At 39.2% G+C, this 20,000-nt stretch overlaps 1 protein-coding gene across 6 annotated transcripts in view; it reads right to left on the reverse strand.

Moving 5' to 3' along the window:
* LOC106869449 (uncharacterized) overlaps nucleotides 1–20,000 on the reverse strand; it is a 679,123-nt gene that overhangs the window by 366,475 nt on the left and 292,648 nt on the right. For 3 of the 6 annotated variants that reach the window (XM_089361662.1, XM_089361660.1, XM_052972436.2), the window contains exon 1: nucleotides 1,329–2,464. The exons of the other annotated variants lie outside the window; for them this stretch is intronic. The gene's annotated coding sequence lies outside the window, so the exon portion shown is untranslated. Of the gene's footprint in view, nucleotides 1–1,328; nucleotides 2,465–20,000 lie in introns of those variants that run through there. 6 annotated transcript variants of the gene reach the window in all.

Raw genomic sequence — 20,000 nt, forward strand, 5'->3', positions numbered from 1 at the left:
ACATAAATATATATACACACATAAAAATATAAATACACTTTATGTACTGGAAGATAAAACCAGATCCCCTAAAAACCTTTTATAAGAATTTTTACATATGTATACACACAGAAACACACACACACACACATGAATTATATACCATAAATGCATATTTTTATATGAATCTATCTCTCTCTCTATCTATCTACCTATCTATCTATCTTTATATGCATATATATATATATATATATATATATATATATATATATATATATATATGTATATATATATATATATATATATATATATACACACATATACATGCATACATACAATATAAAGGATTCAAAGGAACCAAATATTTAAATGGTAGGCACCAGCTTGGGTCGATTATTTAACTTGTGAACATCACCTTTAGTCAAGGAATTATCATGTGTATTGAAGTACATCCAGTGAAAAATTCAGATTATGTTCACAAGTATTTTAATAGCCTATGGATTAATCCAAATGTGTGTCTTGTATCGGTCGTACGTCACCTGTTATGTATATATATATATATATATATATATATATATATATATATATATATATATATATATATGTATATATATATACACACGCACACACACATGTACTCACACACATATACTTCCAATAGAAACAACTTAATGTGATCAATTTAGATGAGGGCTTCTTTTCATAACATTAACAAGAATGCTCTGCCCCCCCCCCCTTTTGGCCTCAGTTCCTTTCGTAACATTTGGAAACACTATCTTTGATTTAATTAGCTGCTTCCACTGCATATATATATATATATATATATATATGTATAACTTTATATATATATATGTATATATATGTGTATATTTATATAAGCATATATATATATATGTATATATATGTATGCATATGTATGTATGTATGCACACATATATACACATATGTACATGTGCTCGCAGTCACATACATGGCACCTGGGCTCTGGTCATTGGCTGTGTGTGTTGCGAATGATAGAAATAACAGAATTCAAATGGAATCTACCAACTGCCTTACCCACCCATTCATGAAATTAGAAGTACCCAGTTCCCACCCATTACAAAATTAAGATAAAAAAAAAAAACAATGACAGTAAACAAAAACAGTAGAAATTACACCAAAAATTGCAAAATATAAAATATAGTTATTTGTTAAAATAAAATAATAACAATATCAAAACAATATAATAACTATAGAATATTAATGTAAATTCGGAAGTATGGAATAAACGAAAATGCCGTTCTGGAAATCTGGAATGAATTAAGGCAGAAAGGAAAGAATGAAAGAATAAAAGAAGGAATGAAGCTTACCTAAAGGTGTTGAGGTGACCATTTTAATGGTAGGGGTAGGTGGCTTTACCGGTATTGACCGGCGCCGTAGTATTTCAATAAGTGCAGTTTATATCAGCTTAGTAGTTAAAAAACAAACCAGTGGTATGATATCTCTACCTCTCACAATGGTGGTGGTGGTGGAGAGAGGTGGGCGGGGTTGAACTGGTTGTCGGTGTGTTAAGGGGTAGAGTAAGGAGGGTAAGGGGTGAGGTATTCACCCACCTGGTTAAAAATTCCTGGCAAACTCCGTTCCGTTCTTCCGTTCTGGTGTAGATGGTGATAGTGATGGTGACGATGATGTTGATTGTGACGATGATAGTTATTATTATTATTATTATTATTATTATTATTATTATTATTATTATTGTTGTTGTTTTTGTTGTTGTTGTTTTTGTTGTTGCTGTTTTCTCCTTTTCTTTTCTAAGTCATTGTTTTATCCTTCCCATTGTTAACATCATCAATCAACCATCGTTATTGTTGTCATCATCATCATCATCATCACCATCATCATAATCATTATCATTATCATCACTGTTATGATTATTGCTACTATCTATTAATTATAATTATTATTATTATTATTTTGTCTCCTGTAGTGTGTTTAAGTGTTTCGTAAGTTCTATTATCCTTATGGGAAATAATGCATCATAAAATATTACTAATAATAGTAATTACTATTATTATTATTTTTATTATTATTATTACTATAATTATTATTTACCATTATCAATTTCATTGTTATTATTATTATTATTATTATTATTGTCTCCCCTAATGTGGTTAAGTGTTTTGTAATCCTGTCACTCTTGTGGTAAACAATAAAAATCTTGTTTGTAATACTAATTATTATTGTTGTTATTGTTGTTGTTGTTGTTGCTGTTGTTATGGTGGTCTGCTTTTCAAACAGCAGTACTACCACCAGCATGCCATGCCGTACACCGTACCATTCAGCAAGCAAGTTTTTTTAAGTGTGTATGTGTGTAAGTTTACTTCGGTAGTAGCTGGTTAAATTGGTTATCTCAGTGGGACCCACCTGGGTGTTTGCTAAGTAGGTATGGTGGTGGTGGTGAGGCAGATGATTACAGCTTAGCTTACCATCTGACACCTCACATCAGGGTATGTCAGGTAAAGCCACACAAGCAAACAGTCACCCAGGTAAAGTGAATGGCGAAATCCACGACTGTGGTTGGCTCAGGAGTTTTGGTGACATAGAGAGCAATAGCTGGCTGCCTGTCTGTCTGTCAGCCTGTCTGTCAGTCTGTTTATCTGTCTGTCTGTCTGTATGTATGTAAGTATGTACTGGATGTGGTGTTGGTGGTGCTGGTGGTGATGGGCAGAGATGTGAAAAAGTGACAGTGTGCAAGGGAGAGAAAGAGAGAGGGAAAGTGGAAGAGAGAGACCATATGTTTGTGTCAGTGTGTATGTATATATATGTGTGCGTGTGTGTGTGTGCACGTGTTTGTGTGCTTGTGTGTGTGTGTCTGTGTATGTTTCTACCTGTACTGGTGACAATGTGCCAGTGTGGTATATATATGTGTGTGTGTGTGTGTATGTGTGTGTGTGAGTGTGTATGAGTGTATCTGTGTGCACAGATGTGTGTGTGTATGTGTGTATGTTTCTACCTGTACTGGTGACAATGTGACGGTGTTGTATGTGTGTGTGTGTGTGTGTTTGTGTATGAGTGTATCTGTGTGCACAGATGTGTGAATGTCCATATGTGTGTCTGAGTGTGTGTATGTTTTTGTGTTTCTACCTGTACTGGTGACAATGTGTCAGTGTGGTATGTGTATGTATGTGTATGTATGTGTGTATCGGTGTGCACAGATGTGTGAGTGTGTATATGTGTGTATATGTGTGTGAGTGTGTGTGTGTGCTCGTGTGTGTGTGTCTACCTGTACTGGTGACAGGGAGTGACAATATGTGTGTGTGTGTGTGTGAACCTGTGCTCGTACCAGTGTGTGACAGTCTGTGTATGTGTGTGTGTGTATATGAGCCACCGTTTATGCGTTTGTATGTATGCTGTATGTGTGTGCGTGAGTGTTTGTATGTGTGTGCAAGTGTGTTAGTGTGTATGTGTGTAAATGTATGTGTGTGTGTGTCAGTGCGAGTGTGTGTGTATATGTGTGTATATGTGTGCACTGTACCTGTGTATGCACATATGTGTATGTGTGTGTGTGTGTGAGTGTGTGAACGTAGGGGTGGACAGGAGTGAGGAATCTCCTTACAACCCTACCTGCCGTGTGTTTTGTCAAGTAACCACATAAGAAACATCCCTCTCCAACCCCTTTCTACCATACAACAAACCAGCCAGCCAACCAGATGGCAAATCAAGACAACGAACCAACCATCCAACCAACCAGCCGGACAGCCAGCCAGCCAGCCAGTTAGCCGGACAGTAAGACAGACAGGCAGACGGATAGCCAGGTAGACAGACTGAGAGTTAGAGAGGCAGCCAGCCAGGTATATGAACATGAAGCTAACTAGTCAGTGAGCCAGAGTGATGGACAACCAGATTAACTAGAGAAATATAGAGATAAGTTAATATATGGAATATGCGCGTGTGTGTGTGTGTGTGTGTATATATATATATATATATATATATATATATGTGCATATATGTATATATATATATATATATATATATATATATATGTGCATACATACATACATATGATAATATCCGTCTATCTACCAATCAATTTATCTATCTATCTATCTATCTATCTATCTATCTATCTATCGATCTATCTACCTACATACCTACCTATCTATCATATTTATCTATTCGTGTGTGTGTGTATGCACACACACATACACACATATATAAATATGAATCTATCTATCTCTTTGTCAACACACACACGCACACACACAGACACTCACCCACACACACAGACACTCACCCACACACACAGATAGACAGATAGATAGATAGATAGATAGATAGATAGATAGATAGATAGATAGATAGATAGATTGATAGATATATAGATAGATAGATAGAGATACATACATACATACATAAAAATATTTATATATACATATATGGTTTATCTTTTATTTGTTTCAGACATGGGATTGTGGCCATGTTGGTGCACTATCTTAATGAATTTGCAGTTGAATGAATCTCCCCTAATACATTTGTTTTCAAGCCTGGCACCTAATCTTTTTGGTCTTTTTGCTGAACTGCTTAGTTGCAGGGATGTAAAAAGGCCAATACTGGTTGTCAAGCAGTGGTGGGGGACAGACACAGACACACACACACACAGATATACAACAGACTTCTTTCAGTTTCCATCTACCAAATCCACGCACAAGGCTTTGATCAGCCTGAGTCTATAGCAGAAGTCATTTGCCCAAGGTGCTATGCGGTGGGACAAGTTTTAGCAAGCAAGCCTCTTACCACATCTCTCTCTCTCTCTCTCTCTCTCTCTCTCTCTCTCTCTCTCTCTCTCTCTCTCTCTCTCTCTCTCTATATATATATATATATATATATATATATATATATATATATGTACATACACATATTTCTGGCAAACAAGTGAGATTTGGTATCTGGAAAGCTATAAAAAAATTGTCCCAAATTATACTTGTCTGCATAAATAAGTAGATGTTATAACATAAATGCACATATATTAATGTGTATGTGTGTGTGCACACACACACGCACATTATATATATATACACACACACACACACACACACATATATATATATATATATATATATATATATATATATACACGAGGGTAAGTCAAAAAGTAATGCCATTTTGTTTAGGACAGGTATAATTACCAACACAGGAACATGTATCATACATCAAAATGAAGTTGGTCCTCTGTGGATCACATCCCTACTTCTCAACATAGTCACCATTTCTCTCAATAGCAATGTTCCACCTTTGAATGAGAGCATGTATCCCTGCTCCATAAAATTCTGTTGACTGTTCTTTGAGCCACTTCTTCACTCACCAGATTTAGCGCCTTCAGACTATCATCTCTTCGGCACCACAAAAGAGGGTTTGAGAGGCAAACATTATTCCAGTGACGAGGAAGTGAAAACTGTAGTGACGAAGTGGCTCAAAGAACTGTCAACAGAATTTTATGGGGCAGGGATACATGCTCTCATTCGAAGGTGGAACATTGCTATTGAGAGAAATGGTGACTATGTTGAGAAGTAGGGATGTGATCCATAGAGGACCAGCTTCATTTTGATGTATGATACATGTTCCTGTGTTGGTAATTATACCTGTCCTAAACAAAATGGCATTATTTTTTGACTCACCCACGTATATATATATATATATATATATAACTTTTATACTCTTTTACTCTTTTATTTGTTTCAGTCATTTTGACTGCGGCCATGCTGGAGCACCGCCTTTAGTCGAGCAAATCAACCCCGGGACTTATTCTTTGTAAGCCTAGTACTTATTCTATCGGTCTCTTTTGCCGAACCGCTAAGTGACGGGATATATATATCTTTTTTTTTTCCAGCCCATGCCAGCATGGAAAGTGAACGTTAGCAAGTAAAAAACACCATTTAGAGTGTGGCCATTGCCAGTTCCATGTGACTGGCCCTCGTGCCAGTGGCATGTAAAAATACCCATTACACTCTCAGATTAGTTGGTGTTAGAAAGGGCATCCAGCTGTAGAAACTCTGCCAAATCAGATTGGAGCCTGGTGCAGCCATCTGGTCCACCAGTCCTCAGTCACATCGTCCAACCCATGCTAGTATGGAAAGCGTACGTTAAATGACAATGAAGATGATGATGATATATTCATGCAAACATATAAAGCATGCAGATACATATAAAGTGAGGAAGACAGAGAAGGTGAGAGAGATAGGATATGTGCCATAGGAAGAAGAGGCAAGTTGTGTGTCAACCATTGATAATAATGATGATGACGATGATGATGATGCTACAACAGTATGTACCACCCCCCACCTCCTCAGCAACTCCAACACCAGGACAATCTCTCCAGGTGTTGTACAATAGTAGTTAGACAGGTTCCCTATATTCTACACCAACAATATATATCAGTTTATCTGTTTGTTTATCTATTATTATTTTAAAATCTTGAAATAACTGCTCTCTGTCTGGCCATCCTGTTTGTGTATGCGTGTGTGTGCATATGTGTGTGTGTGTGCATGTGTAAGTTTGTGTGAGTGTGTCTACATATGCATACCTAATATCTAAGTATCTATCTATCTGTATGTGTATCTACGTATGAATGAGTGCATGTGAGTGTGTGTGTGTGTGTGTGTGTGTGTATATATATATATATATATATATATATATACATACTTTATTATCTCCTCTTCTCTCTACCTCTCCTGTCAAACCTTCTTTTTCCCAATCTGTCGCCAGGCTTGACCGCTAAATGCACTAGTTTTTTTTTAATTCTCTCTCTGTTTATTTTCTTTTATTCCTTTCAATTAAAGAGCATAAATTCGAAACATAAAAGACTTTCTCACTTTCCTGAGTGTCAAACTAATACACTTGCTTGTTGTTCATACACCTGCCTTGGTCTTTTGTCTTTCTGTAAATTTCAACTATATATATATGTATATGTATATATATGGGAGAATATACAAATAATAACAACAGACGAGGACAGGTGGTGTAAATAACAAAAGTATATATTAGTATGACGCTCGGGAATACGGAAAGTCTTTGACGTTTCGAGCTACGCTCTTCAACAGAAAGAATACGGAGACAAGGAGAAAAACACGGAGAAAAAAAATTGAATAGTGTTCAGTCAACGGTCAATCATAATAATGGCCGATCATAACAATGGCTGACCGGAAGTTAGAAATTCTTATTTCAGGAGAGCTAAGAAAGGGGGAGATAACATACGGTGATCGGGAACGAGGGGCTGTGTGTGGGAGGTAGAATGCTGGTGATCTTGACGTATGTAGTGTGAAAATGGGGAAGGGAGAAAGGGAGAAAGTAGTTGGTCAGTTGTAGTGTGTGCGTGGTGTGATGCGAGGGTATTGGTGTGGTGTGATGTGAGGGTGTTGGGAGGTGGGGAAGGCATGGGTGGAGTGTGGGTTAGGCTGAGGGTGGGGTAGAGGTAGGGGTCTGTGGGTAGGGTGGGGTATGTGGGTAGGGGTGGGTGGTGGGTGTATGGAATTGGATGGGGTGGAGTGGGAAGGTAGAGTAGGAGTGTGTTGGGGTGTGGTGGGATGAGCTTATGAGGGGGTGTTGACGAGGAGGGAGAAGGGGAAGGTGGATGTAAGAGAGGGGGAAGATGGGTATGGGAGGGGAGAGGAAGAGAGGAGAGAGGGTGGGTATAAGAGAGGGAAGGTGGATTGAGAGAGGGGGAAGGTGGGTATGGGGAGGAGAAAGAGAGGAAGAGAAAGAGAGGAAGAGAAAGAGAGGAAGAGAAAGAGAGGAAGAGAAAGAGAGGAAGAGAAAGAGAGGAAAAGAAAGAGAGGAAGAGAAAGAGAGTGAGAGAGAGGGAAGAGGGGTATGGGGGGAGAAAGAGAGGAAGAGAAAGAGAGTGAGAGAGAGTAAGAGAGAGGAGAGAAAGAGTAGGGGTGAAGAGAAGTGGGAGTGGAGAGAAGTATGAAGAGAGGTGAAGAGACGTACAAAGAAGTAGGAGTCGGAGCAGGAGGTGGGGGAGGGGGGAGATGGGTGGTAGGAGGGAGGGTGGGGGGAGAGAGACAGGAGGAGGGGGTTAGATGAAGAGTGGAGGGGAGTTGAGCCCATGTGGCGCAAATGAGCGAAGATAGAAGATTAATCCCTGTTCACGGCGCAAACGGGAGTCCGGATGGCCCCTGTGCATGGACAATCCAACCACAGACAGGTGTTGCCGCAAGGAGTGGCCGGCAGAACGGAAGTGGCGTGACACCGGGGTGTCATTGCCGACGTTGATATCTCGGAGGTGTTCCGCAAATCGGTCAGCCAGGCGGCGCCCCGTTTGTCCGATGTACAGGGATTGGCAGAGAGAGCAGGAGAGGCAATATATGATGTTGGTAGACGTGCAGGTGAAGGAGTCGGTGATGCGATAGGGTCGGTGATGGGTGCTGGTGAGGAGGGTGGTGTTGGAGAGGTAAGGGCAAGTGCGGCAGCGTGGGCGGGAGCAGGGGAACGAGCCAGGTTGGGAGGTTGGGTTGGGGAAGAAGCTGTGGACCAAGAGGTCCCGTAGGTTGTGGGCTCGTTTGAAGGAGGGGAGGGGTCGATTAGGGAAGATGTGGGAGGTGGAGGGGTCGGACTGGAGGCGCCGAAAAGCTCGGAGAATGGAGCGTCGGAGGGGTAGGGTGGTGGGATGGTAGGTGAGGGGAAAAGGGAGGCGGGAAACGGCAGGGCGGGTTCGGGGGGGAGAGAGCAGATGCACGGTCCACAGAACGTGCTCTGGCAAGGGCGGTGTGGATGGTGGTAGGTGAATATCCACGTAGGCTAAAGTGGTGAGCCATGAGTTGTGACTGAGTCTCAAAGTCATGGCTGTCGCCACAAAGTCTGCGTAGACGGAGGAATTGGGAATAGGGGATGGAAAGTTTTGTGTGTCTAGGGTGGGAGGAGGAGAAATTGAGATAGGAGTGTGAGTCTGTGTGTTTGTAGTGTATGGAGGTGCTAAGGGCGGAGTGGAGGATGCTGACCGAAATGTCGAGAAAGGGGACAGAGGTGTCAGAGACAGTACAGGAGAAGTGGAGGGCAGGATGGAAAGACTGAACGAAAGAGAGGAACGAGTCAAGATGTTCGCGGGAGAGTGAGGTGGCACCGATACAGTCGTCGATATACCGACCGTATAGTTCGGGAGTAGGACCAGTGAAACTGGAGAATATTTGGGCCTCAACATAACCAACGAAGAGGTTCGCGTAGTTGGGGCCCATTCTCGTCCCCATAGCCACTCCCGAGAACATGCTGGTAGATATCTCCCGCGAACGAGAAGCAGTTGAGAGATAGGACAAGTTCGGCCAGACGAATGAGTGTGGAGGTGTCGGGTTGTGGGTTGGGGCGTTGGTCTAGAAAAAACTTCAGGGCACGCAGCCCCTCGTCGTGGGGGATCACTGTATAGAGGCTCTGGATGTCTAGAGTGAAGAGAAGCTTAGAAGGGCCGGGAGGGAAAGAGAAAGAGTTGAATAGACGAAGCGCGTGGTTAGTGTCATGAATGTGGGAAGGGAGAGAAGCCACTAGGGGGGCGAGGACACGGTCTAGGTATTTTGAGATAAGCTCGGTGGGGCAGTTGCAGGTGGAGACGATGGGGCGGCCAGGGTTGTTCGGTTTATGGATCTTGGGGAGGAAGTAAATGGTGGGGGTGCGTGGGGTGCGAACAATAAGGTTGGAGGCGGTGGCGGGGAGACAGGAGGAGAGGATGAGGTCATGGATAGTGGAGGACACAGTCTGTTGGTAGCTGGGCGTGGGGTCGGAGGGCAGAGGGCGGTAGAATGAGGTATCTCGAAGTTGACGGAGAGCTTCGACCTCGTAGATATATATATATATATATATATATATATATATATATATGGAACCTCCACTAGATGCCGGAGTAGCTATGTGATAAGAAACTTGCTTCTCAATGACATTGTTCTGGGTTGAGTCCCACTGTGTGGCATCTTAGGGAAGTGTCTTCTACTATAGTCTTAGGTCGACCAAAGCTTTGTGAGCGGATTTGTTAGGCAAAGACTGAAAGAAGCCCGTCGTATATATATATATATATATATATATATATATATATACACATAGATAGATAGATATATGTTCATATATATATTTATGTGTGTATGTATTTGTGTGTCTGTGTTTGTTGCCCCACTATCGCTCGACAACTGACGTTAGTGTGTTTACGTTCCCATAACTTAGTGGTTTGGCAACAGAGAATGATAGAAGAAGTACTAGGCTTACAATGAATAAGTCCTGGGGTCGATTTGTTTGACTAAAGTTGGTGCACCAGCATGGCCACAGTCAAATGACTGAAACAAGTAAAAGAATGTATTGAGATATATGTATCTATATTCATATATGTATGTTTATATGTATGTATATATCTACATACATATATATTTATATATATATGTATATATATATGTATGCATATATATGTATACACATGTAAATATATATAGACATACATACATATATACACGCATATATATATATATATATCTATATATATATATATATATATATATATATATATATATATATATATATACATATGTATTTATATATGTATGTATATAGATATATAGGTAAATCAAAAATCATAACAGAAAAAAAAAAACAACAAATGTCAACTAGATGTTCACAGTGATTATATTAGATAGATGCTCAGCAAAAATTTTAAATGGTAAAATAGGGGTGAAAATGATGTTTGGGGCATATAAATATTAGGACAAAATATCATTTAGATAGAAAAAGATGAATGCTGCCATGGGGTATAAAACCACACCCCTTGCAAATATAACAAATGTTCATCACTTGAACTAATGTAATCCTTCAAAGTTCTTTATCTATTTTACAAACTTTGGTAAGCATGAATTATTTCACATTTTCTTGAAGTTTCCAAATTCCTATGATATAAATATAATATAAATATATATTTATACACACACACATACAAACACATACACAACATGCACAGACACACACATGAAGGGATGCAGGAAAGTTCCTGGCACTGGGTACAAGAAAATACAGGAGGATCAGTTAATTATGATTTTATCCAACATTTCCCCTCTCAGATTCACACACTTATTGCAGCAGTCTTTCAGTTTTTTTAAACCCTGTAAAAGAACTCAGAAGGTTGGGCCTCCAAGTAATCCTTTTACAATACCCTTAAAGTTAGAAGCTTTCAGCAACCCTCATATACAGGGTGTCCCAAAAAAAGTGTATACACACTTTAGCAGCTGATAACTCAATTGATGTTTTTTTCTTTCCAGATTAAACCCATTGGAATTAATGATGGCAGTCAGACTAAGCTTTGAACAAAGGAAATTCATACTAAAATGCTACTGGAAGTGTGAAAATGCAGTTGAAGTGCAAAGACAGTTTCGGAGGGAGTTTCAAACAGATCCACCAATGCGACTCACCATCACTCAAATTAGAGATAAGTTTGAAGCCGATGGAACTGTTCAGAATGTCCATGAGAAGCATTCTGGAAGACCATGAACATCAACAACCCCCACAAAGCAAAAAATACATCACCAAAGTCCAAGAAAATCTGTGCAGCAAGCGAGTCATGAGGTAAGTATTCCAAAATCATCTGTCCAATGCATTAGAGAAGACTTTGAAGATGAGGAGCTTTATTTTTGCTATGTTAGATTCTTCCTTGATGAGATCCTACCAAACGGGTGGATTGGACAAAGGGGTTTCGTTTAATACCCTCCGCATTCACCGGACCTCACACTATTAGACTTTTTGCTATGGGGCTACCTAAAAGACAAACTCTACACTATGAAACCGACAACAGTCACTGATTTGAGAGCAGCCATTGAATGGGAATGCACACAAATACCAAACGAATTGTCTCATGATGCTTGCGATTCCATTGATTTGCGTTGTCAGCAGTGCGTGGACCAGAACAGACGTCAGTTTGAAAACAGGCATTGACAAAACAATAAAATATTGTCTGCAGATTCTATTAAATTTTGAAAATGAAATGTATTTTAATAAACACCCACTTTACAATTATTCAAAGTGTGTAAATATTTTTTGGGGACAACCTGTATATATGTATACACATTCTCTCATTTATCTCTTTGCTTTACATTTATACTACTTTGGGTTGGTTACTATATTATTGAACCAATGTTTTACAGATTGATGCTCTTCCTGTCACTAACCTTTACCTGTTTTTCAAGTAAGAGATCTCTTATCTCATACATCTTTAAAGGACATATTGCTGATAGTAATGATAACAGCCACATCACTTATAGTGACTACAGTAGAGTGCAATTGTATGCATACACACAAATTCATACACATACATTTACAAACATACATATAGGAACATATTTATATATGGCACCTTGGGCAAGTGTCTTCTACTATAGCCACATGTTGATCAAAGCCTCATGAGTGGACTTGGTAGACCAAAACTAAAAGAAGCCTGTCGTGTATGTGTGTGTGTGTGTGTATCTATGTGTAACTCTGTTTGTCCTCTATCACTGCTTAACAACCAATACTGGTGTGATTACGTCCCTGTAACTTAGTGGTTTGGCAAAAGAGACCGATAGAATAAGTAGTAAGCTTGAAAAAAAAGTGCTGGGGACAATTTGTTTGGCTAAAATCCTTTCATGGTGCTGCCCCAGCATGGCAACAGTCAAATTACTGAAACAAGTAAGAGATAAAATATAAAAGATACATATGTATTTATACATACACACACACACACACATGCACACGCACACGTGCACGCACACACGCATGCACATATGCACACACACACACACACATAAAAGAACAATATCATTTCTAAAAATAATAACATTAGTGGCTGCAAATATATGCGTGAGTGGACAAACGAAAGCAGGGCACTCAACCAATTTATTGGGAGTTACATGTGTGGCTTAAAACAGTGTGATTCAAATTCATTGGTACTCTTGTGTTTCACGTGTGATGCTAGTCGTCAGCCATTTTGTATTTGTACCTGAATCTGATTCAGATTCAAAATAGCTGATGACTAGCATCGCAACGAATTTGAATCAACCTGTTTTGATCCATATGTGTGTGTGTGTTTGTCCCCACCATTGGTTGACAACTGGTGTTGGTATGTTTACATCCCCATAACTTAATAGTTCAGCAAAATGAGGCTTAAAAAGAAATAAGTACAGGGGCTGATTTGTTCAACTAAAATTCCTCAAGGCAGTGTCTCAGCCTGGCCACAACCTAATGGCTGAAAGAAGTAAAACATAGAAGATAGAACATAGAAGATAAACACGGTCACAATTTTAAACATGACTACAAAAAAGCTTACTAAATCTTAAGTCATTTAGTTTAACAAACAAAACAAAAAGAAAAGAAAAAAAAATTACTGTTTCTACTCATTCAACATCCAGGTAATGCTTCAGTGCTAGTTAGTACCTTGGTCAGTTCACACCCCATCCATATATATACACCCACCTCCACACAATATTCTGACACTGTTGATGCTGTTCTAGAGGGGGACGATGGTGTGTGTTTTGTTCTTCTTCATTGACAAGGGTAAGTTTGACTCTATCACTAGGTTGGGGGCGGGGTGTTATCTGGGACGTCTACCAACCCATCTCACTCACAAGCACACACATGCAGCCCTGTCACAATATTACCACCACCACCACCACCGCCACCACCACCATCAGCAACAACAACAACAACAACAATCACCACCACCATCACCACAACCACCACCTCCACACACACCACCACCACCTCCACACACACCACCAACATTACCAAAACCATCACCATATCTACCATTACAACCACCATCAACAACAAAACACCATCAACACTACCCCTATCATCAGCAATACCGCTACCAACACCACCATTTCTAAACCCCCCCCCCCCAACAACAACAACACCCCCCACCAACAACAACAACAACACCCCCCACCAACAACAACAACAGCAGCAGCAGCAGTAGCACCACCACCACCACCACCACCAAAATCACCAATATACTACTATCACAACACTTCCACTACCACCTCCACCACTATCACCATCATCCTCACCACTAGAACCACTACAACCATTGTTTTCTCTACAACCAACATTCTGACACACAACTGCCACCCTACCATTACTCACGCAATCATCACCAGCATTCCATCTAGCATTTCTATCACCATCAAAACAACCACCACCACCACCACCACCACCACCACCACCACCACCACCACCACCATCACCACCACCACCATCACAGCGTATCATCATCATCATCAACACTACCAAGATGACCGCTCAGAACACAGTCATTGTTACTACACCACTGCTAACCCCACTACCACAACCATACCACTAGCATAGCACTCAGCACAACCACTCCAAATGCTGATGACAACGATGACGATGATGATGACCACCACCACCATCATAATGACTGCCATCATCATTACAACAATGACAATGATGATGATGATGATGATAACGACGACCACCACTACCACCACCACCACTACTCAAACACACTAGACTAAAGGCAGATAGAAATGACAGGTGCTGACCCCTACTTTCTTCTAGTACAAGCCTTAGAAAGATGTCAAGTCCCTCTGCAGGTTTATTGGGTTCTCTGTTCCCTCTGCCATAGCTACCTGTTTTGCCAAACCCCTTTACAGAATGTACTGGGTGCAATTGTCACCTCTGTAGTGCAATGAGGTGGTAGCCTTGTCTCTGGTCCTGGTGTCATGGCAACATGCACCCAGATAATACCAATGTCCTTGTTGTTATTATTGCCGTCCTCCCCCCTCTTCCTCCTCCTCCTCGTCTACTCCCCCCTCCTCCTCGTCTACTCCCCCCTCCTCCTCTTCTTCTTCCCCCCTCCTCTTCCCCCTCCTCCTCCTCCTTCTGTCTTTGTCTCTTTGTCTTCATCTCCTCCGGCCTTTGTCTCCTCCCGCCTTTGTCTCCTCCTCCTCCTCTTCGTCTTCTTTCTCCTCGTCATCATCCTCTTCATCTTCTTCCTCCTCTTCTTCCTCCTCCTCCTCCTCCTCCTTTTCTTCCTCTCTCCCCTCTTTTTTTTCCTCCTCACCACCCTTATCCTCTTCTGCCTCCTCCTTCGCATCATCATCATCAACAACAACATTTCAATGTCCACATTTCCATGCTTGCATGGGTCATATAAAACTAGTCCACAGAGATTTTTCTTTTTATGGCTTGATGCCTTTCTTGTCACCAAACCTCACCTGTTTCCAACGAACAATCTGGATGTAAATACTATCTATGCCGTTTACTAAGATTGTGCGTCATGTCGAAACATCAAAAAACCTGGATGCTCTTTTACAGTTGACTGCAAGAATGTCAATACATTGCCTGTGTTGATAGCGAAGCTATTGTTTTGCTTGGAGTCAATAAATGCCCAGGGTTAAGACAAAGAGAAACATGAACCCATTCACACAAACATTTGCACTGGCACATGCACATATAAATAAATAAATAAATATATATATAAATATATATATATACATATATATCATCATCATCATCGTTGTGTAACGTCCGCATTTCCATGCTAGCATGGGTTGGACAATTTGACTGGGGACTGGTGAACCAGATGGCTGCACCAGGCTCCAATCTGATCTGGCAGAGTTTCTGCGGCTGGATGCCCTTCCTAACGCCAACCACTCAGAAAGTGTAGTGGGTGCTTTTTACATGCCACCGGCACGAGGGCCAGTCAAACGGTACTGGCAACTGCTACACTCAAAAAGGTGCTTTTTACATGCCACCTGCATGGGAGCCAGTCCAGTGGCACTGGCAACAACCTTGCTCAAATGATTTTCGAACGTGCCACCAGCACAAGTGCTAGAAGGCGATGCTGGTAACGATTCCGCTCAAATGGTGCTATATATATATATATATATATATATATATATATATATATATACATCACTATTTTAAATTCCATTTTTCTGTACTTGCATGGATTCAATAAAGTTTATAGAGGCAGATTTTCTACAGCCAGATACCTTCCTGTTGCCAACTCTCACCTATTTCCAAGCAAGGTAAAAATAGTAGACACTTGTCCAAGGTACTGTACAGTGGGACTAAACCAGAATCCTTGTAGCCGGGAAGCAAACTTTTTAATCACACAACCACATGTTCATACACACACACACACACACACACACACACACACACACATGTCAGGATCTGAACATGACATATCTGTTTAACACTTTTACCAACACCACCATTTCCAACAACACCAACACCTACCCCCACCACCACCATCACTAACAACAGTAACAACAGCCTTAAACAATTACAAAATTCTACATCAAACCAAAATAATTCTCTTCACCATTAATATGTTAGTTAAGGATCCTTATGATATTTTACAGGTATGGGGATCCTTTTTATATTTTATGGCCACCAAAGTAAAATGCTATTTAATTATGATGCATTAAAACACCATTTACAGGCAACTGCAATTACTTATGCTGTAAAAATATAATTAATGATATTAATGTAAGAAATAAAATTATAATATGACCTTGTAATGACTTTTTGTGTGTGCAAATGTTTGTGTGAATGGGTTCATATTTCTCCTTGTTTTAACCCTGTTCATCCATTGACTTCAAACAAAAAACTAAAATAAGCAGCATGCTACCAATAAAACTAGAGAAGAATTCCACCTAGTTTATTTAAGTTTCTTCAAGAGTTACTCTTCTTTCAAATGGGTTAAATGCAGCATGCTCAGTAGAATCCACATCACTTTTATCTGTTTATTCACTTGTTTTGTTTTGGCATAGTTTTTATAGCTTGATGCACTTTACAGCAAGGACAGGATATGTTTCATTGTATCTCCAATGTTAGAGAGTTTGTCACTAACAAAAATATGATTTTTATGTAAAAAACCTGACTTTTTCCAAAACACTGCATCTGACAGTCTCCAACATTACAAATGAGGACAATTTATTTTCACCAAAGAAACAAGCCATCACTCTGATTTTGAGGACCTTACATTTCTCAAAACCTTCTGCAAACTTTTAACTAATGAGCATCCCTAGTCTCAGCTGAAACAAGATTGATTTGTGATGTGCTCCCTTGGCCTTTGATAAACTATTGGTGTGATTTTCATTCCTGTCTATCTTTAACAGGTTTGATGCATATCACTATGATTTTTAGGACAGCGATGTTTCACTTTCTTCAGAAAATCCGAAGGCAAAGAGGCACCCACTTTTGTAACATGCATCTACCATGAACCTTTTCATTGGATTTGACACAGATCAAGTATTTTGGCTTAGTTTCTAACAATATTAGCAGCTGAGTTATTGCTGCTTTGTGTTTTTGCTATTGCTATTTAAATCTGTGTTGTATTTTTCAAGGCAACTGTTTGTGTTTATTACTTTGTTTATGAATCTTTTGTTAGTTAAGACCTGATTGTATTTTGAAAAAAAAAAAACTTAATAAAGTTGAGAAAATGTATTGACTGCTACCAGCATTGTGCCACTATGGCTAGCATCTCTTTCTATTACCACACTCATGACAGTTTTATGGTATGAGTAAATAATACAAATGGCTATGATATGAAAATGTGTATGCACAGGGTTGAGAATGTTTAATTGAAAATGTTTTTGCTCCACATATTGGAGCAGAAGGTTGAATATTCTGAAGCCCTCCTTTGTTGGTAAAATGAACTAAAAATATGTGTTTTTTGTGTTCATCAACTAATCTGAGGAGAAAATATCTACTACTACTACTACTACTACCACCACCACCACTGATAGGGATAATAATTACTGATAGGGATAATAATAATAATAATAATAATAATAATAATAATAATAATAATAATAATAATAATAATAATAATAATAATGATAATAATAATAATGACAACGTTTCTCTAAGAGAAATGGAGAAACTTTCAAAATACAAAGACCTGGAAATAGAAGTAACTTGAATGTGGAATCTAAAAACAGAAACAATTCCTATCATAGTGGACACATTAGGTATGATAAAAAAATATTCAGACAAATACATAACAAAAACACCAGGACTAACGACTATATATAACAAACAGAAAATAGCATTACTAGGCACCACACACATCCTACATAAAACACTTTCAATACAGTAACCATATTAGCATCACAGCAAACCACAGCACATACCCAAGGCACACAGAGCTGCGCTCGGTAGTGAAGTGAAAGCACGTTATAAAAATATAACGACTGAATAATAATAATAATAATAATAATAATAATAATAATAATAATAATAATAATAATAATAATAATAATAATAATGATAATAATAATAATAATGATAGTAGTAATAATGATGATGAACTTATCAAAAACAACATACAAGTGTTCAGCTTTTGCAGAATGACTTGCACAAATGATTTGTTTATAGTGATCAAGTGCTTATGCTGTTCATTAGCTCACTCTCTCCATCAAATCAGTATTGTCTGAACAGGTGCACTGCGTGCCATGCATCAGGTGTTGAAGTGGTCACAGAACAATGTGAGATGAAGTGTTTTGCTCAAGAATACAGTGCACCACCTAGTCTAGGTATTGAAGCCACAATCTGGCAATCGTAAGTGCAACACAGAAACTACTAATAATGGTTTCAAATTTTGATACAAGGCCCGCAGTTTTTGAGGGGAGGGAGCTAGTTGATTACATCAATCTCAGTACTTGACTGGTACTTTACTTATTTTATCAGCCCTCAAAAGGAGTAAAGGCAAAGTTGACTGTGAAAGAATTTGAATTTGGAACATAAAGATGGAGGAAATGTCACTAAGCACTTTGCTTGAGGGTGTCAACATTTCTACCAGCTCACCACCTTAATAACTAAATAATAATAATAATAATAGTAACAGAAGGGAGCTGAGAAGTATATTAAGCAACTCCCTAGTAACTCCAATCATTGTGAACTACAAAAGATAACCTTGATGGGTACAGCCCATATACTAAGGAAAACACTCTCCAACTAAAATGGAATAAATGTGGTGATAATTTTAGTATGCATAGCAAAACAAAAGTGCCCTTGCTATTCTTGACCTCTGGAGGATGCCCAGTACTAAGGCAACTGAAATAAAGTTATAATGAAAGGAAATCATAAATAATAATAATAATAATAATAATAATAATAATAATAATCCTTTCTACTACAGGCACAAGGCCTGAAATTGGGGGAGGGGACAAGTCAATCACATCGACCCTAGTGCTTCACTGGTACTTAATTTATTGACCCAGAAAGGATGAAAGGCAAAGCCGACCTCAGTGGAATTTGAACTCACAACTTAGAGATGGTTGAAATACCGCTAAGCATTTGGTTTGGCATGCTAATGATTCTGCCAGCTCACCACTTTATTAATAACAATAATACTAGACAATGGCTCTCATGGCTTCTGATCTTAATTGACTGGAAGTATCATTATGCACATATTTTGTCTTGGTATAAAAGATGGGTTACAAACATTCTGCGCAACACCACAGATTTGCTTGTCAGTTGTTTGACTTTAACCAGTTGCTGACTATATGTGGATCTTTGATCATGAGCAGAAGTATTTGGGGAGCATGAGAGCCATGTGTTGAGTGGAATTCTTTGGGGTTTGAAAAATTCATCTCTGGAAACATTGGTGTTTCGTTCAACATCCTTAAATAACCCTTACTCAGAGACCTTTTGAGTGGGATGGGCTACTCGACCTGACTTGGAGCCAACTTGTACAAATGTAAAGCAAAAATCAAACATAAAATGATAATAATAATAATAATAATAATAATAATAATAATAATAATAATAATAATGATAATGGCTTTAAATTTTGCTACAAGGCTAGCAGTTTTGAGGGAGAAGGTAAGTCTTTTATGTTGGGCCCAGAGTTCAGCTGGTGTTCATTTTATCAACCCTGAAAGTTAAAGTTGACCTCGGCTGAATTTGAACTGACAACATAAAGTTTGGACGAAATGCCTCTACGCATTTCACCTGGCATGTTAACGATTCTGCCAACTCGCCACCTTAAAAGTAAAAAATATTAATAATGGTAA

Source organism: Octopus bimaculoides, chromosome 13 (assembly GCF_046866305.1).
Source record: "Octopus bimaculoides isolate indiv1 chromosome 13, ASM4686630v1, whole genome shotgun sequence".
Lineage (NCBI taxonomy): Eukaryota > Metazoa > Mollusca > Cephalopoda > Octopoda > Octopodidae > Octopus > Octopus bimaculoides.